Raw genomic sequence first — 17,500 nt, 5'->3', positions numbered from 1 at the left:
CAAATCCGATCTCATAGCGGTTCTCAGTTTCGAGAAAATCGTCAGGCCTGGAAGTCTGTCAGGGGACCCTTCCGGAGGCCTTGTCCGGGTTCGGTTGACCTTCCTGGGCACAGGGATCCGCACCTACCCCTGACCGACAACCAGACCTTTGACGCTTTTTTTCTCTCGCCTCCGTGGGGTCCGGGGGGACATTTTTCCGTCTGGCCCACCCCGGGGGGTCCAGGGGCATCGGGGGCCCTCGGCCGACCGGACGTCGTACTCGCTCGACTATGTCGAATATGTCGACGCTTCCCCTTCCCCGCCGCGGGGGGGTCCGCGTCGACGATCCTGTGCCCAAGGATAGCGCGCCCTGCCTGGGTACAGGGACCCGCGCCTCCCGCCCTGGTTCTCTGTCAAAAGTCCCGAGGCCTGGAAGTCTGTCAGGGGACCCTTCCGGAGGCCTCGCCCGGGTTCGGTGCACCCTGCCTGGGCACAGGGACACACACTTACCCCTGGCCGACAACCAGACTTTGACATTTTTCCGTCTGGCCCACCCTGGGGGGTCCAGGGGCATCGGGGGCCCTCGGCCGACCGGACTTCGTACTCGCTCGACTATGTCGAATATGTCGACGCTTCCCCTTCCCCGCCGCGGGGGGGTCCGCGTCGACGATCCTTTGCCCAAGGATGGCGCGCCCTGCCTGGGTACAGGGACCCGCGCCTCCCGCCCTTGATCCTTCTCAAATGTCCCGAGGCCTGGAAGTCCGTCAGGGGAGCCTTCCGGAGGCCTCGTCCGGGTTCGGTGCACCCTGCCTGGGCACAGGGACACACACTTACCCCTGGCCGACAACCAGACTTTGACATTTTTCCGTCTGGCCCACCCCGGGGGGGGGGGTCCAGGGGCATCGGGGGCCCTCGGCCGACCGGACTTCGTACTCGCTCGACTATGTCGAATATGTCGACGCTTCCCCTTCCCCGCCGCGGGGGGGTCCGCGTCGACGATCCTTTGCCCAAGGATGGCGCGCCCTGCCTGGGTACAGGGACCCGCGCCTCCCGCCCTTGATCCTTCTCAAATGTCCCGAGGCCTGGAAGTCCGTCAGGGGAGCCTTCCGGAGGCCTCGCCCGGGTTCGGTGCACCCTGCCTGGGCACAGGGACACACACTTACCCCTGGCCGACAACCAGACTTTGACATTTTTCCGTCTGGCCCACCCCGGAGGGGGGGGGGGGGGGGGGGTCCAGGGGCATCGGGGGCCCTCGTCCGACCGGACGTCGTACTCGCTCGACTATGTCGAATATGTCGACGCTTCCCCTTCCCCGCCGCGGGGGGGTCCGCGTCGACGATCCTGTGCCCAAGGATAGCGCGCCCTGCCTGGGTACAGGGACCCGCGCCTCCCGCCCTGGTTCTCTGTCAAAAGTCCCGAGGCCTGGAGGTCTGTCAGGGGACCCTTCCGGAGGCCTCGCCCGGGTTCGGTGCACCCTGCCTGGGCACAGGGACACACACTTACCCCTGGCCGACAACCAGACTTTGACATTTTTCCGTCTGGCCCACCCCGGGGGGGGGGGGGTCCAGGGGCATCGGGGGCCCTCGGCCGACCGGACGTCGTACTCGCTCGACTATGTCGAATATGTCGACGCTTCCCCTTCCCCGCCGCGGGGGGGTCCGCGTCGACGATCCTTTGCCCAAGGATAGCGCGCCCTGCCTGGGTACAGGGACCCGCGCCTCCCGCCCTTGATCCTTCTCAAATGTCCCGAGGCCTGGAAGTCCGTCAGGGGAGCCTTTCGGAGGCCTCGCCCGGGTTCGGTGCACCCTGCCTGGGCACAGGGACACACACTTACCCCTGGCCGACAACCAGACTTTGACATTTTTCCGTCTGGCCCACCCCGGGGGGGGGTCCAGGGGCATCGGGGGCCCTCGGCCGACCGGACGTCGTACTCGCTCGACTATGTCGAATATGTCGACGCTTCCCCTTCCCCGCCGCGGGGGGGTCCGCGTCGACGATCTTGTGCCCAAGGATAGCGCGCCCTGCCTGGGTACAGGGACCCGCGCCTCCCGCCCTTGATCTCTCTCAAATGTTCCAAAGCCTGGAAGTCCATCAGGGGACCCTTCCGGAGGCCTCGCCCGGGTTCGGTGCACCCTGCCTGGGCACAGGGACACACACTTACCCCTGGCCGACAACCGGACTTTGACATTTTCTGTCTGGCCCACACTGGGGGGGTCCGGGGGGACGGGCACCCTCGGCGGACCGCCCGCCAGACTGGCTCGACTCGCTCGACGTCCCAGCTCTCTGGCACAGGAGGCCGTTCTAAGATACCCGGTCGCTATGCTGTGATACACTTTTATGAAAGCGTACCACTCCGACATGCCCAGCTCATGGAACTGTCGCCTGGATTCGGCTTTCAAATACGATCTCATAGTGGTTCTCAGTTTTGAGATAATCATCATGTCTGGAGGTCTGTCAGGGGACCCTTCCAGATGACTTGCCCGGGTTCAGTGCACCCTGCCTGGGCACAGGGACACACACTTCCCACGGGCCAACCACCCGACTTTTAACATTTTCCCTCTTGACTCCGGGTTGGCGCGTCGGCACCACCCCGGGGGCATCGGGGGCTCTCGGCCGACCGGACGTCGTACTCGCTCGACTATGTCGAATATGTCGACGCTTCCCCTTCCCCGCCGCGGGGGGGTCCGCGTCGACGATCCTTTGCCCAAGGATAGCGCGCCCTGCCTGGGTACAGGGACCCGCGCCTCCCGCCCTTGATCCTTCTCAAATGTCCCGAGGCCTGGAAGTCCGTCAGGGGAGCCTTCCGGAGGCCTCGCCCGGGTTCGGTGCACCCTGCCTGGGCACAGGGACACACACTTACCCCTGGCCGACAACCAGACTTTGACATTTTTCCGTCTGGCCCACCCCGGGGGGGGGGGGGGGGGGTCCAGGGGCATCGGGGGCCCTCGGCCGACCGGACGTCGTACTCGCTCGACTATGTCGAATATGTCGACGCTTCCCCTTCCCCGCCGCGGGGGGGTCCGCGTCGACGATCCTGTGCCCAAGGATGGCGCGCCCTGCCTGGGTACAGGGACCCGCGCCTCCCGCCCTGGTTCTCTGTCAAAAGTCCCGAGGCCTGGAGGTCTGTCAGGGGACCCTTCCGGAGGCCTCGCCCGGGTTCGGTGCACCCTGCCTGGGCACAGGGACACACACTTACCCCTGGCCGACAACCAGACTTTGACATTTTTCCGTCTGGCCCACCCCGGGGGGGGGGGTCCAGGGGCATCGGGGGCCCTCGGCCGACCGGACGTCGTACTCGCTCGACTATGTCGAATATGTCGACGCTTCCCCTTCCCCGCCGCGGGGGGGTCCGCGTCGACGATCCTTTGCCCAAGGATAGCGCGCCCTGCCTGGGTACAGGGACCCGCGCCTCCCGCCCTTGATCCTTCTCAAATGTCCCGAGGCCTGGAAGTCCGTCAGGGGAGCCTTTCGGAGGCCTCGCCCGGGTTCGGTGCACCCTGCCTGGGCACAGGGACACACACTTACCCCTGGCCGACAACCAGACTTTGACATTTTTCCGTCTGGCCCACCCCGGGGGGGGTCCAGGGGCATCGGGGGCCCTCGGCCGACCGGACGTCGTACTCGCTCGACTATGTCGAATATGTCGACGCTTCCCCTTCCCCGCCGCGGGGGGGGTCCGCGTCGACGATCCTGTGCCCAAGGACGGTGCACCCTGCCTGGGCACAGGGACACACACGTCAATCGGGACTTTGTCGCTCAGCCTAAGAAGGTCGGCCTGAAGCACTGTCGTGCGTCCCGACGGGGTCCGCACACCCGCCCGCCGGTGCCGCTGCCTTCCTCTGGGTGTGCCCTCTCCGGGGATACCATGCGCGGGGTGTGCGAACCCTCCCGGGGGTCCAGGGACCGGTGCCAAACACCCCGCACACAGCGATCTCGACCTTGTCAATGTTACGCTCAGCCTACTTCGGGGCCACGCTGCACCGCCCGTGCGGGTTCGCGCACCCACCCGGTGGTCCCGCTGCCTTCCTCCGGGTGTGCCCTCTCCGGGGATACCATGCGCGGGGTGTGCGAACCCTCCCGGGGGTCCAGGAACCGGTGCCAAACACCCCGCGCACAGCGATCTCGACCTTGTCAATGTTACGCTCAGCCTACTTCGGGGCCACGCTGCACCGCCCGTGCGGGTTCGCGCACCCACCCGGTGGTCCCGCTGCCTTCCTCCGGGTGTGCCCTCTCCGGGGATACCATGCGCGGGGTGTGCGAACCCTCCCGGGGGTTCAAGGACCGGTGCCAAACACCCCGCGCACAGCGATCTCGACCTTGTCAATGTTACGCTCAGCCTACTTCGGGGCCACGCTGCACCGCCCGTGCGGGTTCGCGCACCCACCCGGTGGTCCCGCTGCCTTCCTCCGGGTGTGCCCTCTCCGGGGATATCATGCGCGGGGTGTGCGAACCCTCCCGGGGGTCCAGGGACCGGTCCCAAACACCCCGCGCACAGCGATCTCGACCTTGTCAATGTTACGCTCAGCCTACTTCGGGGCCACGCTGCACCGCCCGTGCGGGTTCGCGCACCCACCCGGTGGTCCCGCTGCCTTCCTCCGGGTGTGCCCTATCCGGGGATACCATGCGCGGGGTGTGCGACCCCTCCCGGGGGTCCAGGGACCGGTCCCAAACACCCCGCACACAGCGATCTCGACCTTGTCAATGTTACGCTCAGCCTACTTCGGGGCCACGCTGCACCGCCCGTGCGGGTTCGCGCACCCACCCGGTGGTCCCGCTGCCTTCCTCCGGGTGTGCCCTCTCCGGGGATACCATGCGCGGGGTGTGCGAACCCTCCCGGGGGTCCAGGGACCGGTGCCAAACACCCCGCGCACAGCGATCTCGACCTTGTCAATGTTACGCTCAGCCTACTTCGGGGCCACGCTGCACCGCCCGTGCGGGTTCGCGCACCCACCCGGTGGTCCCGCTGCCTTCCTCCGGGTGTGCCCTCTCCGGGGATACCATGCGCGGGGTGTGCGAACCCTCCCGGGGGTCCAGGGACCGGTGCCAAACACCCCGCGCACAGCGATCTCGACCTTGTCAATGTTACGCTCAGCCTACTTCGGGGCCACGCTGCACCGCCCGTGCGGGTTCGCGCACCCACCCGGTGGTCCCGCTGCCTTCCTCCGGGTGTGCCCTCTCCGGGGATACCATGCGCGGGGTGTGCGAACCCTCCCGGGGGTCCAGGGACCGGTGCCAAACACCCCGCGCACAGCGATCTCGACCTTGTCAATGTTACGCTCAGCCTACTTCGGGGCCACGCTGCACCGCCCGTGCGGGTTCGCGCACCCACCCGGTGGTCCCGCTGCCTTCCTCCGGGTGTGCCCTCTCCGGGGATACCATGCGCGGGGTGTGCGAACCCTCCCGGGGGTCCAGGGACCGGTGCCAAACACCCCGCGCACAGCGATCTCGACCTTGTCAATGTTACGCTCAGCCTACTTCGGGGCCACGCTGCACCGCCCGTGCGGGTTCGCGCACCCACCCGGTTGTCCCGCTGCCTTCCTCCGGGTGTGCCCTCTCTGGGGATACCATGCGCGGGGTGTGCGAACCCTCCCGGGGGTCCAGGGACCGGTGCCAAACACCCCGCGCACAGCGATCTCGACCTTGTCAATGTTACGCTCAGCCTACTTCGGGGCCACGCTGCACCGCCCGTGCGGGTTCGCGCACCCACCCGGTGGTCCCGCTGCCTTCCTCCGGGTGTGCCCTCTCCGGGGATACCATGCGCGGGGTGGGCGAAGCCTCCCGGGGGTCCAGGGACCGGTGCCAAACACCCCGCGCACAGCGATCTCGACCTTGTCAATGTTACGCTCAGCCTACTTCGGGGCCACGCTGCACCGCCCGTGCGGGTTCGCGCACCCACCCGGTGGTCCCGCTGCCTTCCTCCGGGTGTGCCCTCTCCGGGGATACCATGCGCGGGGTGTGCGAACCCTCCCGGGGGTCCAGGGACCGGTGCCAAACACCCCGCGCACAGCGATCTCGACCTTGTCAATGTTACGCTCAGCCTACTTCGGGGCCACGCTGCACCGCCCGTGCGGGTTCGCGCACCCACCCGGTGGTCCCGCTGCCTTCCTCCGGGTGTGCCCTATCCGGGGATACCATGCGCGGGGTGTGCGACCCCTCCCGGGGGTCCAGGGACCGGTCCCAAACACCCCGCGCACAGCGATCTCGACCTTGTCAATGTTACGCTCAGCCTACTTCGGGGCCACGCTGCACCGCCCGTGCGGGTTCGCGCACCCACCCGGTGGTCCCGCTGCCTTCCTCCGGGTGTGCCCTCTCCGGGGATACCATGCGCGGGGTGGGCGAAGCCTCCCGGGGGTCCAGGGACCGGTCCCAAACACCCCGCGCACAGCGATCTCGACCTTGTCAATGTTACGCTCAGCCTACTTCGGGGCCACGCTGCACCGCCCGTGCGGGTTCGCGCACCCACCCGGTGGTCCCGCTGCCTTCCTCCGGGTGTGCCCTCTCCGGGGATACCATGCGCGGGGTGGGCGAAGCCTCCCGGGGGTCCAGGGACCGGTCCCAAACACCCCGCGCACAGCGATCTCGACCTTGTCAATGTTACGCTCAGCCTACTTCGGGGCCACGCTGCACCGCCCGTGCGGGTTCGCGCACCCACCCGGTGGTCCCGCTGCCTTCCTCCGGGTGTGCCCTCTCCGGGGATACCATGCGCGGGGTGTGCGAACCCTCCCGGGGGTCCAGGGACCGGTGCCAAACACCCCGCGCACAGCGATCTCGACCTTGTCAATGTTACGCTCAGCCTACTTCGGGGCCACGCTGCACCGCCCGTGCGGGTTCGCGCACCCACCCGGTGGTCCCGCTGCCTTCCTCCGGGTGTGCCCTCTCCGGGGATACCATGCGCGGGGTGTGCGAACCCTCCCGGGGGTCCAGGGACCGGTGCCAAACACCCCGCGCACAGCGATCTCGACCTTGTCAATGTTACGCTCAGCCTACTTCGGGGCCACGCTGCACCGCCCGTGCGGGTTCGCGCACCCACCCGGTGGTCCCGCTGCCTTCCTCCGGGTGTGCCCTCTCCGGGGATACCATGCGCGGGGTGTGCGAACCCTCCCGGGGGTCCAGGAACCGGTGCCAAACACCCCGCGCACAGCGATCTCGACCTTGTCAATGTTACGCTCAGCCTACTTCGGGGCCACGCTGCACCGCCCGTGCGGATTCGCGCACCCACCCGGTGGTCCCGCTGCCTTCCTCCGGGTGTGCCCTCTCCGGGGATACCATGCGCGGGGTGTGCGAACCCTCCCGGGGGTCCAGGGACCGGTGCCAAACACCCCGCGCACAGCGATCTCGACCTTGTCAATGTTACGCTCAGCCTACTTCGGGGCCACGCTGCACCGCCCGTGCGGGTTCGCGCACCCACCCGGTGGTCCCGCTGCCTTCCTCCGGGTGTGCCCTCTCCGGGGATACCATGCGCGGGGTGTGCGAACCCTCCCGGGGGTCCAGGAACCGGTGCCAAACACCCCGCGCACAGCGATCTCGACCTTGTCAATGTTACGCTCAGCCTACTTCGGGGCCACGCTGCACCGCCCGTGCGGGTTCGCGCACCCACCCGGTGGTCCCGCTGCCTTCCTCCGGGTGTGCCCTCTCCGGGGATACCATGCGCGGGGTGTGCGAACCCTCCCGGGGGTTCAAGGACCGGTGCCAAACACCCCGCGCACAGCGATCTCGACCTTGTCAATGTTACGCTCAGCCTACTTCGGGGCCACGCTGCACCGCCCGTGCGGGTTCGCGCACCCACCCGGTGGTCCCGCTGCCTTCCTCCGGGTGTGCCCTCTCCGGGGATATCATGCGCGGGGTGTGCGAACCCTCCCGGGGGTCCAGGGACCGGTCCCAAACACCCCGCGCACAGCGATCTCGACCTTGTCAATGTTACGCTCAGCCTACTTCGGGGCCACGCTGCACCGCCCGTGCGGGTTCGCGCACCCACCCGGTGGTCCCGCTGCCTTCCTCCGGGTGTGCCCTATCCGGGGATACCATGCGCGGGGTGTGCGACCCCTCCCGGGGGTCCAGGGACCGGTCCCAAACACCCCGCACACAGCGATCTCGACCTTGTCAATGTTACGCTCAGCCTACTTCGGGGCCACGCTGCACCGCCCGTGCGGGTTCGCGCACCCACCCGGTGGTCCCGCTGCCTTCCTCCGGGTGTGCCCTCTCCGGGGATACCATGCGCGGGGTGTGCGAACCCTCCCGGGGGTCCAGGGACCGGTGCCAAACACCCCGCGCACAGCGATCTCGACCTTGTCAATGTTACGCTCAGCCTACTTCGGGGCCACGCTGCACCGCCCGTGCGGGTTCGCGCACCCACCCGGTGGTCCCGCTGCCTTCCTCCGGGTGTGCCCTCTCCGGGGATACCATGCGCGGGGTGTGCGAACCCTCCCGGGGGTCCAGGGACCGGTGCCAAACACCCCGCGCACAGCGATCTCGACCTTGTCAATGTTACGCTCAGCCTACTTCGGGGCCACGCTGCACCGCCCGTGCGGGTTCGCGCACCCACCCGGTGGTCCCGCTGCCTTCCTCCGGGTGTGCCCTCTCCGGGGATACCATGCGCGGGGTGTGCGAACCCTCCCGGGGGTCCAGGGACCGGTGCCAAACACCCCGCGCACAGCGATCTCGACCTTGTCAATGTTACGCTCAGCCTACTTCGGGGCCACGCTGCACCGCCCGTGCGGGTTCGCGCACCCACCCGGTGGTCCCGCTGCCTTCCTCCGGGTGTGCCCTCTCCGGGGATACCATGCGCGGGGTGTGCGAACCCTCCCGGGGGTCCAGGGACCGGTGCCAAACACCCCGCGCACAGCGATCCCGACCTTGTCAATGTTACGCTCAGCCTACTTCGGGGCCACGCTGCACCGCCCGTGCGGGTTCGCGCACCCACCCGGTGGTCCCGCTGCCTTCCTCCGGGTGTGCCCTCTCCGGGGATACCATGCGCGGGGTGTGCGAACCCTCCCGGGGGTCCAGGAACCGGTGCCAAACACCCCGCGCACAGCGATCTCGACCTTGTCAATGTTACGCTCAGCCTACTTCGGGGCCACGCTGCACCGCCCGTGCGGGTTCGCGCACCCACCCGGTGGTCCCGCTGCCTTCCTCCGGGTGTGCCCTCTCCGGGGATACCATGCGCGGGGTGTGCGAACCCTCCCGGGGGTCCAGGAACCGGTGCCAAACACCCCGCGCACAGCGATCTCGACCTTGTCAATGTTACGCTCAGCCTACTTCGGGGCCACGCTGCACCGCCCGTGCGGGTTCGCGCACCCACCCGGTGGTCCCGCTGCCTTCCTCCGGGTGTGCCCTCTCCGGGGATACCATGCGCGGGGTGTGCGAACCCTCCCGGGGGTCCAGGGACCGGTCCCAAACATCCCGCGCACAGCGATCTCGACCTTGTCAATGTTACGCTCAGCCTACTTCGGGGCCACGCTGCACCGCCCGTGCGGGTTCGCGCACCCACCCGGTGGTCCCGCTGCCTTCCTCCGGGTGTGCCCTCTCCGGGGATACCATGCGCGGGGTGTGCGAACCCTCCCGGGGGTCCAGGGACCGGTCCCAAACACCCCGCGCACAGCGATCTCGACCTTGTCAATGTTACGCTCAGCCTACTTCGGGGCCACGCTGCACCGCCCGTGCGGGTTCGCGCACCCACCCGGTTGTCCCGCTGCCTTCCTCCGGGTGTGCCCTCTCTGGGGATACCATGCGCGGGGTGTGCGAACCCTCCCGGGGGTCCAGGGACCGGTGCCAAACACCCCGCGCACAGCGATCTCGACCTTGTCAATGTTACGCTCAGCCTACTTCGGGGCCACGCTGCACCGCCCGTGCGGGTTCGCGCACCCGCCCGGTGGTCCCGCTGCCTTCCTCCGGGTGTGCCCTCTCCGGGGATACCATGCGCGGGGTGGGCGAAGCCTCCCGGGGGTCCAGGGACCGGTGCCAAACACCCCGCGCACAGCGATCTCGACCTTGTCAATGTTACGCTCAGCCTACTTCGGGGCCACGCTGCACCGCCCGTGCGGGTTCGCGCACCAACCCGGTGGTCCCGCTGCCTTCCTCCGGGTGTGCCCTCTCCGGGGATACCATGCGCGGGGTGTGCGAACCCTCCCGGGGGTCCAGGGACCGGTGCCAAACACCCCGCGCACAGCGATCTCGACCTTGTCAATGTTACGCTCAGCCTACTTCGGGGCCACGCTGCACCGCCCGTACGGGTTCGCGCACCCACCCGGTGGTCCCGCTGCCTTCCTCCGGGTGTGCCCTATCCGGGGATACCATGCGCGGGGTGTGCGAACCCTCCCGGGGGTCCAGGGACCGGTCCCAAACACCCCGCACACAGCGATCTCGACCTTGTCAATGTTACGCTCAGCCTACTTCGGGGCCACGCTGCACCGCCCGTGCGGGTTCGCGCACCCACCCGGTGGTCCCGCTGCCTTCCTCCGGGTGTGCCCTCTCCGGGGATACCATGCGCGGGGTGTGCGAACCCTCCCGGGGGTCCAGGGACCGGTCCCAAACACCCCGCGCACAGCGATCTCGACCTTGTCAATGTTACGCTCAGCCTACTTCGGGGCCACGCTGCACCGCCCGTGCGGGTTCGCGCACCCACCCGGTGGTCCCGCTGCCTTCCTCCGGGTGTGCCCTCTCTGGGGATACCATGCGCGGGGTGTGCGAACCCTCCCGGAGGTCCAGGGACCGGTCCCAAACACCCCGCGCACAGCGATCTCGACCTTGTCAATGTTACGCTCAGCCTACTTCGGGGCCACGCTGCACCGCCCGTGCGGGTTCGCGCACCCACCCGGTGGTCCCGCTGCCTTCCTCCGGGTGTGCCCTCTCCGGGGATACCATGCGCGGGGTGTGCGAACCCTCCCGGGGGTCCAGGGACCGGTCCCAAACACCCCGCGCACAGCGATCTCGACCTTGTCAATGTTACGCTCAGCCTACTTCGGGGCCACGCTGCACCGCCCGTGCGGGTTCGCGCACCCACCCGGTGGTCCCGCTGCCTTCCTCCGGGTGTGCCCTCTCTGGGGATACCATGCGCGGGGTGTGCGAACCCTCCCGGGGGTCCAGGGACCGGTGCCAAACACCCCGCGCACAGCGATCTCGACCTTGTCAATGTTACGCTCAGCCTACTTCGGGGCCACGCTGCACCGCCCGTGCGGGTTCGCGCACCCACCCGGTGGTCCCGCTGCCTTCCTCCGGGTGTGCCCTCTCCGGGGATACCATGCGCGGGGTGTGCGAACCCTCCCGGGGGTCCAGGGACCGGTGCCAAACACCCCGCGCACAGCGATCTCGACCTTGTCAATGTTACGCTCAGCCTACTTCGGGGCCACGCTGCACCGCCCGTGCGGGTTCGCGCACCCACCCGGTGGTCCCGCTGCCTTCCTCCGGGTGTGCCCTCTCCGGGGATATCATGCGCGGGGTGTGCGAACCCTCCCGGGGGTCCAGGGACCGGTCCCAAACACCCCGCGCACAGCGATCTCGACCTTGTCAATGTTACGCTCAGCCTACTTCGGGGCCACGCTGCACCGCCCGTGCGGGTTCGCGCACCCACCCGGTGGTCCCGCTGCCTTCCTCCGGGTGTGCCCTCTCCGGGGATACCATGCGCGGGGTGTGCGAACCCTCCCGGGGGTCCAGGAACCGGTGCCAAACACCCCGCGCACAGCGATCTCGACCTTGTCAATGTTACGCTCAGCCTACTTCGGGGCCACGCTGCACCGCCCGTGCGGATTCGCGCACCCACCCGGTGGTCCCGCTGCCTTCCTCCGGGTGTGCCCTCTCCGGGGATACCATGCGCGGGGTGTGCGAACCCTCCCGGGGGTCCAGGGACCGGTGCCAAACACCCCGCGCACAGCGATCTCGACCTTGTCAATGTTACGCTCAGCCTACTTCGGGGCCACGCTGCACCGCCCGTGCGGGTTCGCGCACCCACCCGGTGGTCCCGCTGCCTTCCTCCGGGTGTGCCCTCTCCGGGGATACCATGCGCGGGGTGTGCGAACCCTCCCGGGGGTCCAGGAACCGGTGCCAAACACCCCGCGCACAGCGATCTCGACCTTGTCAATGTTACGCTCAGCCTACTTCGGGGCCACGCTGCACCGCCCGTGCGGGTTCGCGCACCCACCCGGTGGTCCCGCTGCCTTCCTCCGGGTGTGCCCTCTCCGGGGATACCATGCGCGGGGTGTGCGAACCCTCCCGGGGGTTCAAGGACCGGTGCCAAACACCCCGCGCACAGCGATCTCGACCTTGTCAATGTTACGCTCAGCCTACTTCGGGGCCACGCTGCACCGCCCGTGCGGGTTCGCGCACCCACCCGGTGGTCCCGCTGCCTTCCTCCGGGTGTGCCCTCTCCGGGGATATCATGCGCGGGGTGTGCGAACCCTCCCGGGGGTCCAGGGACCGGTCCCAAACACCCCGCGCACAGCGATCTCGACCTTGTCAATGTTACGCTCAGCCTACTTCGGGGCCACGCTGCACCGCCCGTGCGGGTTCGCGCACCCACCCGGTGGTCCCGCTGCCTTCCTCCGGGTGTGCCCTATCCGGGGATACCATGCGCGGGGTGTGCGACCCCTCCCGGGGGTCCAGGGACCGGTCCCAAACACCCCGCACACAGCGATCTCGACCTTGTCAATGTTACGCTCAGCCTACTTCGGGGCCACGCTGCACCGCCCGTGCGGGTTCGCGCACCCACCCGGTGGTCCCGCTGCCTTCCTCCGGGTGTGCCCTCTCCGGGGATACCATGCGCGGGGTGTGCGAACCCTCCCGGGGGTCCAGGGACCGGTGCCAAACACCCCGCGCACAGCGATCTCGACCTTGTCAATGTTACGCTCAGCCTACTTCGGGGCCACGCTGCACCGCCCGTGCGGGTTCGCGCACCCACCCGGTGGTCCCGCTGCCTTCCTCCGGGTGTGCCCTCTCCGGGGATACCATGCGCGGGGTGTGCGAACCCTCCCGGGGGTCCAGGGACCGGTGCCAAACACCCCGCGCACAGCGATCTCGACCTTGTCAATGTTACGCTCAGCCTACTTCGGGGCCACGCTGCACCGCCCGTGCGGGTTCGCGCACCCACCCGGTGGTCCCGCTGCCTTCCTCCGGGTGTGCCCTCTCCGGGGATACCATGCGCGGGGTGTGCGAACCCTCCCGGGGGTCCAGGGACCGGTGCCAAACACCCCGCGCACAGCGATCTCGACCTTGTCAATGTTACGCTCAGCCTACTTCGGGGCCACGCTGCACCGCCCGTGCGGGTTCGCGCACCCACCCGGTGGTCCCGCTGCCTTCCTCCGGGTGTGCCCTCTCCGGGGATACCATGCGCGGGGTGTGCGAACCCTCCCGGGGGTCCAGGGACCGGTGCCAAACACCCCGCGCACAGCGATCCCGACCTTGTCAATGTTACGCTCAGCCTACTTCGGGGCCACGCTGCACCGCCCGTGCGGGTTCGCGCACCCACCCGGTGGTCCCGCTGCCTTCCTCCGGGTGTGCCCTCTCCGGGGATACCATGCGCGGGGTGTGCGAACCCTCCCGGGGGTCCAGGAACCGGTGCCAAACACCCCGCGCACAGCGATCTCGACCTTGTCAATGTTACGCTCAGCCTACTTCGGGGCCACGCTGCACCGCCCGTGCGGGTTCGCGCACCCACCCGGTGGTCCCGCTGCCTTCCTCCGGGTGTGCCCTCTCCGGGGATACCATGCGCGGGGTGTGCGAACCCTCCCGGGGGTCCAGGAACCGGTGCCAAACACCCCGCGCACAGCGATCTCGACCTTGTCAATGTTACGCTCAGCCTACTTCGGGGCCACGCTGCACCGCCCGTGCGGGTTCGCGCACCCACCCGGTGGTCCCGCTGCCTTCCTCCGGGTGTGCCCTCTCCGGGGATACCATGCGCGGGGTGTGCGAACCCTCCCGGGGGTCCAGGGACCGGTCCCAAACATCCCGCGCACAGCGATCTCGACCTTGTCAATGTTACGCTCAGCCTACTTCGGGGCCACGCTGCACCGCCCGTGCGGGTTCGCGCACCCACCCGGTGGTCCCGCTGCCTTCCTCCGGGTGTGCCCTCTCCGGGGATACCATGCGCGGGGTGTGCGAACCCTCCCGGGGGTCCAGGGACCGGTCCCAAACACCCCGCGCACAGCGATCTCGACCTTGTCAATGTTACGCTCAGCCTACTTCGGGGCCACGCTGCACCGCCCGTGCGGGTTCGCGCACCCACCCGGTTGTCCCGCTGCCTTCCTCCGGGTGTGCCCTCTCTGGGGATACCATGCGCGGGGTGTGCGAACCCTCCCGGGGGTCCAGGGACCGGTGCCAAACACCCCGCGCACAGCGATCTCGACCTTGTCAATGTTACGCTCAGCCTACTTCGGGGCCACGCTGCACCGCCCGTGCGGGTTCGCGCACCCACCCGGTGGTCCCGCTGCCTTCCTCCGGGTGTGCCCTCTCCGGGGATACCATGCGCGGGGTGGGCGAAGCCTCCCGGGGGTCCAGGGACCGGTGCCAAACACCCCGCGCACAGCGATCTCGACCTTGTCAATGTTACGCTCAGCCTACTTCGGGGCCACGCTGCACCGCCCGTGCGGGTTCGCGCACCCACCCGGTGGTCCCGCTGCCTTCCTCCGGGTGTGCCCTCTCCGGGGATACCATGCGCGGGGTGTGCGAACCCTCCCGGGGGTCCAGGGACCGGTGCCAAACACCCCGCGCACAGCGATCTCGACCTTGTCAATGTTACGCTCAGCCTACTTCGGGGCCACGCTGCACCGCCCGTACGGGTTCGCGCACCCACCCGGTGGTCCCGCTGCCTTCCTCCGGGTGTGCCCTATCCGGGGATACCATGCGCGGGGTGTGCGACCCCTCCCGGGGGTCCAGGGACCGGTCCCAAACACCCCGCACACAGCGATCTCGACATTGTCAATGTTACGCTCAGCCTACTTCGGGGCCACGCTGCACCGCCCGTGCGGGTTCGCGCACCCACCCGGTGGTCCCGCTGCCTTCCTCCGGGTGTGCCCTCTCCGGGGATACCATGCGCGGGGTGGGCGAAGCCTCCCGGGGGTCCAGGGACCGGTCCCAAACACCCCGCGCACAGCGATCTCGACCTTGTCAATGTTACGCTCAGCCTACTTCGGGGCCACGCTGCACCGCCCGTGCGGGTTCGCGCACCCACCCGGTGGTCCCGCTGCCTTCCTCCGGGTGTGCCCTCTCCGGGGATACCATGCGCGGGGTGGGCGAAGCCTCCCGGGGGTCCAGGGACCGGTCCCAAACACCCCGCGCACAGCGATCTCGACCTTGTCAATGTTACGCTCAGCCTACTTCGGGGCCACGCTGCACCGCCCGTGCGGGTTCGCGCACCCACCCGGTGGTCCCGCTGCCTTCCTCCGGGTGTGCCCTCTCCGGGGATACCATGCGCGGGGTGGGCGAAGCCTCCCGGGGGTCCAGGGACCGGTCCCAAACACCCCGCGCACAGCGATCTCGACCTTGTCAATGTTACGCTCAGCCTACTTCGGGGCCACGCTGCACCGCCCGTGCGGGTTCGCGCACCCACCCGGTGGTCCCGCTGCCTTCCTCCGGGTGTGCCCTCTCTGGGGATACCGTGCCCGGGGTGGGCGCGCCCTGCCTGGGATGCAGGGACCCGCGCTTAGCCCCCCGGGCACGTCGATCGGGACTTTGTCAATTTTACTCTCAGCCTACGAAGGAGCTCCGCCGGGCCGCCCGACGGGGTCCGCCCACCCGCCCGGCGGTACCGCTGCCTTCCTCCGGCTGTCCGCTCTCCAAGGATCCCGTGCCCGGGGTGGGCTCGGCGGGGTCCGGTGGCCGTCGGGGAGCCGTCCCGCCCGCCCGCGTGTCTCCTGGGACGGCTCGGCCCCCCTCCGCGAGGGAGGCCGAGGGAGGGCGGCCGAGGTGCGGTCCTGCTGCGCGCACTCCGACGCCCGCGGCTTAGGGGAGAGGCCCGGGGAGCGAGGCGTGCCGACGCGGGACCGGAGTCTCGCGGGCAGCCTCGAGGACCCCGAGGGGCCTTGGGTCTCCCGCGCCTGGACGCGGTTGCGCTTCCTGCCGGACCGCCCGGCCGCCCCTCCCTATGCCCTTCGGGACCGCCGACCCCTCCGCCGCTCCGGGTTCCGGGATCCCGTGCCCGGGGTGGGCGCGCCCTGCCTGGGATGCAGGGACCCGCGCTTAGCCCCCCGGGGACACGCCGATCGGGACTTTGTCGATTTTACGCTCAGCCTACGAAGGAGCTCCGCCGGGCCGCCCGACGGGGTCTGCTCACCCGCCCGGCGGTACCGCTGCCTTCCTCCGGGTGTCCGCTCTCCAAGGATCCCGTGCCCGGGTTGGGCTCGGCGGGGTCCGGTGGCCGTCAGGGAGCCGTCCCGCCCGCCCGCGTGTTCTGGGACGGCTCGGCCCCCCTCCGCGAGGGAGGCCGAGGGAGGGCAGCCGAGGTGCGGTCCTGCTGCGCGCACTCCGACGCCCGCGGCTTAGGGGAGAGGCCCGGGGAGCGAGGCGCGCCGACGCGGGACCGGAGTCTCGCGGGCAGCCTCGAGGACCCCGAGGGGCCTTGGGTCTCCCGCGCCTGGACGCGGTTGCGCTTCCTGCCGGACCGCCCGGCCGCCCCTCCCTATGCCCTTCGGGACCGCCGACCCCTCCGCCGCTCCGGGTTCCGGGATCCCGTGCCCGAGGTGGGCGCGCCCTGCCTGGGATGCAGGGACCCGCGCTTAGCCCCCCGGGCACGTCGATCGGGACTTTTTCGATTTTACTCTCAGCCTACGAAGGAGCTCCGCCGGGCCGCCCGACGGGGTCCGCCCACCCGCCCGGCGGTACCGCTGCCTTTCTCCGGGGGGGTACGGTGGCCGTCGGGGAGCCGTCCCGCTCGCGCGTCTCCTGGGACGGCTCGGCCCCCCTCCGCGAGGGAGGCCGAGGGAGGGCAGCCGAGGCGCGGTCCCGCTGCGCGCACTCCGACGCCCGCGGCTTAGGGGAGAGGCCCTGGGGCCTTGGGTCTCCCTCGCCGGGACGCGGTTGCGCTTCCTGCCGGACCGCCCGGCCACCCTCCCTGTGCCCTTCGTGACCGCCGACCCCTCGTCGCGCATCTGGCGGCAGCCGCCGCCTCCGCACCGGCGCGATGCGGCATCTGGGGGGAGGGGGACCCTCTCGCCTTTACTGACACGGGCTCCGCAGAGTGGCTAGCTCCCTGCCGGATCGCGCTTCGTTAGATCGATCGAGGGACCTTCAAAGACGGATATAGCCTTCCGGACCGTGCCGTGGCGCGACTCGGCACCGGGGGGATCGAGACCCTTCGCCGACACGGGCTCCGGGGCCCGGCCGGACGAGGGGGTCGGTCCCCGCCGGATCGCGCGTCGAAACGACCGTCTGGGGATATTGCGAATGATGCCGTTCTCTCCGGACACATCTGGGGGAGCCCGCTCCGTGCCGCTCAAGCTCGCCTCCCGGGAGGGACGACCCCTTTCCCGGCGGGAGTTCCGCCGGGAGGGGGTATACCCTAAGGGCCCCCCCCGAGCCCCGGCACGATGCGGCGTCA

This window comes from Hyla sarda, unplaced genomic scaffold, assembly GCF_029499605.1.
Source record: "Hyla sarda isolate aHylSar1 unplaced genomic scaffold, aHylSar1.hap1 scaffold_509, whole genome shotgun sequence".
Taxonomy (NCBI): domain Eukaryota; kingdom Metazoa; phylum Chordata; class Amphibia; order Anura; family Hylidae; genus Hyla; species Hyla sarda.
The sequence above is the reverse complement of the archived record's forward strand: the minus strand, read 5'-3'. Positions refer to the sequence as shown.